We start from the raw sequence: 7438 nt of genomic DNA, 5'->3' as shown, positions 1-7438 counted from the left end.
TTTGGAGAGGGTGCAGAAAAGAAAGGTTGCAGGGATAACGGACAGAGTTGGGTGGATAGATTGCGGCTGGACCCCTTGGAGAAGGGAAGATCAAGAGGAGATTTGTTATATGTGTTCAAAATCACGAGGAGTCTAGAGAGGGAGAAACTGTTGCCATTGGCAGAAGGCTCAAGACTAGATGACACTGGTTCTTTCGCCAGTTACGTTAAATCTAAGATGACATGAGGAAAACTCTTATGTAGCAGGTGTTTACCACCTGGGATGCGCAGCCCGAAGGGATGTTGGAGGCAGATTCAGTAATGGCTTTCAAAAGGGAATTGAATAGGACCAGAACGGGAAAAATCTGGAAGGTTACGGGAAAAGGATCAGGGAGCGGGACTAGCTAAATGGCTCTTGCAGTATGCTGACACAGGTTGGATGGGCTGAATAAGCTCCTCATATGCTGTTGCCATTCTATGATGACCTCTGTCTTCACATGAGATATTATATTTCAAGGGGTGGTTTGTAATATTTTTTAATGCTTTCAATAAGTCTTGGGTTTGACCTTTAAAGGTTTGAAGTAGGTTGTTTCACACAATCTGTTCAAAAGACTGGTTGGGACTAGTGCAGCTTGCCCTCGCCTCTGTTCAGAGCAGGTATGAACTAGTTCAAAGCCAAGCTGCAGTCATTAAGTTAATGAATCAAGAACCACTTGCCAGGTAGGCAATTCAGCATTTTATAAAATGAGTTTTGAAAAGTGTCAGTTTCAGTGTTGGGTTTAAAAGTTTGGCTCCCTCATAAAATGCACAGCTGAGCTAATCCATTAGAGATCTTCCTTCTTAGAAGCTATTATTTACATAGAGCACTGGTGTGAAGTTCTGTAGCAGCGTGCGTGGGAGTTCAAACCTCATGAGGAACAGTTTGGTAAAATTTATTTTGTAGTTCCCTACAAATTATGGACACTAGACTCTGTGAGCAGCTCAGTATCTCAATATGGCTATGATTGATAATTCCCTTCTCTCAGGCTCATGAGCCATAGCACAAACTGTTAGTGTTTCTACATGGGATCAGATTTTCCCTTTCGATTTTAATTTTTGTCTGCACTTATAGGTTGAACAAAACTATATGAACTGGAATGGCTCTGTTATTGTCCTGAGTTTCTGAAGAAACACAGCAGCCTCGCTTTGTTAAACAGGCATGTCTCTTGCGAAGTTACGAGGGCCTTTTTTAAACTCCAGACTCTATGGATTGAATGTTGCTGGTTTGGTTGGCTCTCTTCCCCACCCACTCATTCCCATCTTTCAGGGAGCAGATGAGCTCTATAGACTCCAGGTGAAATTTCCAATCTGGAATTTCCTGATCTCTGCTAAAGTGAGAATAGGAACGTTACCAATCTTTGACCTCAACATCGTTGGGGGGGCGGGGGGCTGGGGGGTGGGGGGGTGGCTGGGGTGGGGGGGGTGGGGGGCTGGGGGGGGAGGAGGGGGTGGGGGGGGTGGGATTCAGTCACGTTTCCTGCTTTTTGATTCATGTCCTGCTGGGAAGTATAGATATTTGGATAAGGACAGAGTCTGCTTTAAGTATGACTCCTCTGTATAGTTGATCAATCTGTCAACAATCACTTTGTAATAGTACAGCCACTTGTGTAATGTACCAAAGGCTTCCTAATGCCTATAGTGCCATTCTCATTGTAGGTTGATGTGTTAGGAGGGGAAGAAGATTGGTAGTTTGATGCCTGGTTACATAGCCAAAAAGGTAGAGGTTCCCCCCACCCCCCCAAAAAAAATTAAAATTTATAAAAGTCCACTACATAACAGTTCAAATTTGATATTATGTAAAGTGCAATACAGATCGGTTTCTATCAATATACAGCGGTACATCAGGTGCCTCACAATATAACCAAGTACAGTTTATATTTATAATGTACATTTACATTTCATGCCAAACATTCTCTGGTGCATAAAGCCTGAGGGGTTTTACATGGTTTCCTGCCCCTCAATATACTACGGCAGGAGGTTTTAGGCAGTGGCCTTCCCCATTGAGCTTTGTATAGGGCTGCCAATTGTAATTATATGTTTCATCACACGACTTGCCCACACGTTCCAACCAGCCATCTGTCAACACATCCATCCTTGTGACGTATGGCTTTCCTACACCAACTGGAAAGCAAAAAGACTCATTACCCAATTGGATGATGCTTGACTGTCTGCCAAACAGCCTTTTTTTCCCATTTTCGATATTTTTATGTCTTGCCAAGAGAAATGTTCAAAGAAAATTTTAAAGAAACATCTTTTTGAATGGGCCGATGATTTTTTTTTCTCCAGGGTCACACACAGCAGTGCCCTAGAGATTGATCTTCAATTCCTGGAGACTCCAGGCCAATCCTGGAGGGTTGGCAACCTTGCCTTTGCAGCAGCTGTCCCAAGCTTTAGTACGTTCCTTACCACATAGAGATTGCATAATGGGCATGAGTTCTAATCCCTTTAGTGGTCTGATGTAACAACTCCTGTTTTAAATTATGGTCAGCATGAGCATTTAGTTGTATCTTTTACCATTGCTCCTTTTTTAGTACTCTGATTATGGCAGTCTTTTAAGTAAGTGAAGGTTGAATGTAAATATTAATTTAAAATGCAAATTATAGGTTCCAGCAATGTCACTGGGAATCCTGCCAACTCTTGATTGTAGTGTCAGCATCAAAAGATATGAAAATTGGCTGTTCAGAAAAGGCTCCAGATGTATTTCCAAGCATTCTGTGTCATGCATCTTGTAATGTGTATTCTCAAATCACTTGCTAGCTGTTTACTTTCCCATTGCTTTCTGCATTTCTCCTGAAGCCTACCACTTGCAGAGATACGGTTGATCCCCATACAGAAAGTTGCCATTATTGATGTAGGGTTCGAAACTGGGGCCTGACCTTTATAGCACATGTATTAACTGGAATAATTCCCGGAGCTACTAATTAGATTTCGTCACCACCCAGTCTAAGTTTATTATGATACCTGAGGATCACCAACCCACTAGGATAGTCCTTGAGTCCCTTGAAATTAAAGATTAATCTCTGAACACTATCATAGGGGCATTAAAAAAGTTGTTTAATTTTCCATTCTCTTTGAACACTTTAATTCATTATTTTAAAAATTGGAGAAGGGGAAAGGCTGTTTCAGATCTCGTAAAAATGCAAAATCATATTTGCATTTAAAATGTTTGAAAGTGAGCCTCATAATTCACATTTTGATTTGTAATTAAATAAAATGAAACCTGTCTGCGAAGCCACCTCAGTGGAGGGACCTGCAGTCAAACTCCATCAGGAGAAGGAGTGATCTTTATTTGTGTTTAAAATATCATTAGAAGTGAGTTAAGTTAAATGACACGTTTAATGGCATTGTGATTTGTGCTTTAAGTGGTGGTGTTTTGGGTCCAGAAGAGTAACAAAATCATAAACTTCTTCCTGTGTTTAGATTTGTTAATGCATAAGAAGGTAAAAAAAACATTGAAACTAGGAGCAGGAGTAGGTCATTCAGCCCTTTGAGCCTGCTCCACCATTCACTATGATCATGGCTGATCCTCTATCTCAATGCCATACTCACGCTTTCTCTCCATATCCCTTAAAGCCTTTAGAATCTAGAAATCTATTTCCTTCTTAAATATATTCAGTGACTTGGCCTCCACAGCCTCTGTGGTAGAGAATTCCACAGGTTCACCACCCTCTGAGTGAAGAAATTTCTCCTCATCTCAGTCCTAAATGGCCTACCCTGTATTCTGAGACTGTGACCCCTTGCTCTAGATTCACCAGCCAAAGAAAACATCATCCCTGCATTCAGTCTGTCCAGCCCTGTCAGAATTTTATATGTTTCGATGAGATCCCCTCTCATTCTTTTAAACTCCAGTGAATACAGGCCCGAGTCAGCCCAATCTCTCCTCATACAACAATCCTGCCATCCCAGGAATTAGCCTGGCGAACCTTCGCTGTACTCCATCTATGGCAAGTATATCCTTTCTGAGGTAAGGAGACCAAAAAAACTGCACACAATACTCAAGGTGTAGTCTCACCAAGGCCCTGTACAGCTGCAGTAAGACATCCTTACTGCTGAACTCAGATCCGCTTACAATGAAGGCCAACATACCATTTGCCTTCCTAACTGCTTGCTGCACCTGCACGCTTGCTTTTGGTGACTGGTGGACAAGTATATCAATATTTCCCAATCTATCAATAAAGAAATTTTTCCACACAATTAATAATTGTAAAAATAAAATAAGAGACCCTTTTTAAGAAAAAAATTCAACATTGGTTTTATGTTTTAACTTAAATGATTGACTTTGATCCACAGAATTTAAAACCTTGACCGATATGCACAAAGATTGACATCAGCCCAATCTGTAAAATGGCAACAACACTATGTGGGGTACACATAATCCCAATAAATTGCAACTGTACCCCTTACTCCTATTCTAAATAGTTCAGTAAATGGAGAAGGAAGTAGCAATGAAAATAGAAAAAGAACTGAAGGAGCAAATGAGGAGAAAGGATGGCTGATGTGATCTATACCAGCATTCCCACCAAAAATATCCCAGCTTCCTGAAGTGACTTATTTTTCCCTCTGGTGAAATTCTTTCCTCATGAGCCTTTGATCTGCAGGGATATGGGACTGGCAGTAAAAAAAGATGCTTATAAAATGAATTTTTTCCTTGCTTGTAATAAGATAAGTAGGAGCTGACTCCTTTGAAAAGTACTTGTGTAAAAATACAATTTTTCTTTGTTCTCTCTGACACTGCCTAAGAACAAAATATTTCAGAAAGCCTGTTACTAATGGCCTGGACCTTAGTTGCGGCTTGCACAGGCCTTAGCTACGGTTTCTGGCAGAATTGGGAAAGCTGAGAAGCATATTTCAATGGAAAGAATTCATGTACTTACCACTGACCGATGAATTTACTAAAAAGCGAGTGGACAGTGAGAGCTCATATCTGCTAAGAGGCCTTCAAAGCCAACCATCAGCTGGTCTGGTCAATTTTCCTCTCAATACTTGTTCATGTCTCTTGGTGTTCAGGGTAAGGTGGAGCGTATCCTTCTTTAGAAGCACTGGGTGGGGGTTATACTACGTGATTCATCGGTGGATCGTTTTCACCTTCTTCACTCAGGTGGAAGGGATTGCAGGTCTGGAATAGAAGTTGCCTGATGTTCATTTCCATTAAGTTATCGTTCTTCCTAGCAGTATGGAAATTTCATATCAGAAAATAGTCACCATTCCAAATATGCTTTGGGGTGTTAAGTAAATTGTGGAAGAATGTTGGGTTTAGTCCCAAATCTCCCTCTGTTCTGAAATACCATTTCTGTCCTGCTTATTTCCATTATGCAAGTAGCTGGTTAAAATGATTTTGTACATTTATTTTTGGTATATTATCCAGTCAATGGACTGGGCAATGTTTTCATGGAACACAAAGATCAAGTAAGTTCTAGGTTTGCCCTGGGCAGTGCTGGTCTCAGCTGGGAAAGAAATTGGCTGAATCACAACTGACCTTGATGTCTCTGAGCAGGGGAAGGGAGAAGTATTAGCCAGGGCTGCACCATGGGCCTGTAATCAAAGGGAATTTTAGCCTTTTCATTGCATCTTATGTGATTCTTGTATTATGTGAGCTTTGTGGAGAAGCAGGATATTTTCCAGTCTCCGTACCTCTGGCGTCTTGCCCTTTTCAACCCTCCATTGCTGGCAATACCTTTGGTCATCTGAGTCCCCACCCTGGAATTTGCTCACACTTTGAGATCCTCTTTGGCCAAGTTTTAGGTCACCTGAGCTAATGTTCCATCCATTGATTCTAGGGTCCTGTTTTCTAGCTGTAAGCAGCTTTGCAGTGAAGAGTATTTTTTGATGTTGGCGTGACCTTCCTAGTGGCTACTGACATCGCCATGGTCAAATGTTGGCACAACATCACAGAGTTTAGCTAGAGTAATATCAGAAAGTGCTTTGTGTAGAGATCTAGAATGCCATCCCCCCCAAAAAAGCTGAGGCTGGGTGGAAAAATTGAGAATGTCAATACTGAGATTGATCAATGTTTTGTTAGGCAAATGTATTGACGGCTGTGGAAGCAAAGCAGGCGAATGGAATTAAGACACAGATCAGCCACAGTCTAATGGAATAGCAGAATAGGTTTCAGGGGCTAAATGACCTACAGCAGTTCCTATATTTCTTTGCCTGATACAAGGAGTGAGATTAATATGTACAAGATGTGTGTGCCAAAGGCAGGAATTTTAATGTATTAAGTATAGATTCCATCCTTCCTTCCTTTATGTGTGCTCTGCCTGAAGGTAGCTCCTTGGCTCTTTGTCTGCTGATGCTTCATCCCGAGCTATTTTCCTTGGTCAGTGCTGGTTTGTCATTGCCGTCTCCTCTCGGGCAGAGCGAGGAGACAGATCCCAAGTCTACCTCAGCCAGAATGGAAACAAATCCATGCTGTTGGTACTAATCAGAACCACACTCTAGTCGTCTAGCCAACTGAGCTAACCACCCCCTCCCCATAATGAATAGGTTAACTTGCTTTTTTTTAAATAGAGAAGTGATCCCCATTTTCATTGAGTGTGTAGAGAATGCTTCACATAGACTGGAACTCTGCAGTCCAGACTGAATTTAGATGTTGCATTAGCAGCAGATCATGTGCCTTACATTGACCAAGTGTTGAGTATTAGTGAGGCGGTCAATATAATTTTTGTTTAAGAGAAAACAGACCAAAATTAAACCACTGCAGACATGCCAGAATGTTCTGACCTTTGCCACAAGCTTGCAAGGGTGAGTGGAAACTTTAACAGATTGAGTCATTGAAGGAGCCAAGCCGTATTTGTCAGACAATTACACATTCAGTCAACTAACCATTGAGCACTGGAGTAATCCCTTGTATGTTTATTTTAATATTGCAAGTATGACTCCTGGCCAGTATCCCACCCCAAGTTTAAAAGTAATTCGACTTCTGCACGAGAAATCCACTCTTTAACACTTTGCCTGGAAAGATTCATGCATTTTCCCAAAGTTGTGAACAGCATTTGCTGCATTTTTACCTACTATTGTGGTACCAAACTTTTTTTTTGAGCCTGACACAGTTTTTTTGCCTCTGGGTCAAAAGGATTTGGGAATGAGCTCCGCATTGAATCTTCAACACTTGATCTAGGTCAGTGGTTTTCGAGTCTTTCAGTGCCAGCGATCACCTGGAATTACAAAGAGAATCTCCTGGACCCCTGTCCCAACTCTAAAAGATGGTGGCAGCTATGCAAATGGAAACCTTGTTAACACTGCAGACAGTGTCTTTTGTTAGTATGCAGGAAAAGAGAGAACTCAACAAATACAGGGGGAAAAAATTGAGTACTGAATTCTAGTCACTCTCCTTTTGGTGTGTTTTATCCAATTCCTGATTGGTGAAAGTTTAATGGCATTGTTGACATGTTGGAATCCCCTCAGGAACCTGCAAAGGTCTG

General features: G+C 41.4%; 1 protein-coding gene across 1 annotated transcript in view; it reads left to right on the top strand.

The window, feature by feature from the left end:
* The window catches only part of LOC121270762 (annexin A4-like), a 75466-nt gene that overhangs the window by 1000 nt on the left and 67028 nt on the right, over window positions 1–7438 (top strand). The gene's annotated exons all lie outside the window — the stretch shown is intronic.

This window comes from Carcharodon carcharias, chromosome 28 (assembly GCF_017639515.1).
Source record: "Carcharodon carcharias isolate sCarCar2 chromosome 28, sCarCar2.pri, whole genome shotgun sequence".
Taxonomy (NCBI): Eukaryota; Metazoa; Chordata; class Chondrichthyes; order Lamniformes; family Lamnidae; genus Carcharodon; species Carcharodon carcharias.
Note: the sequence above shows the minus strand (reverse complement) of the source record. Positions and strands in the feature narration are given on the sequence as shown.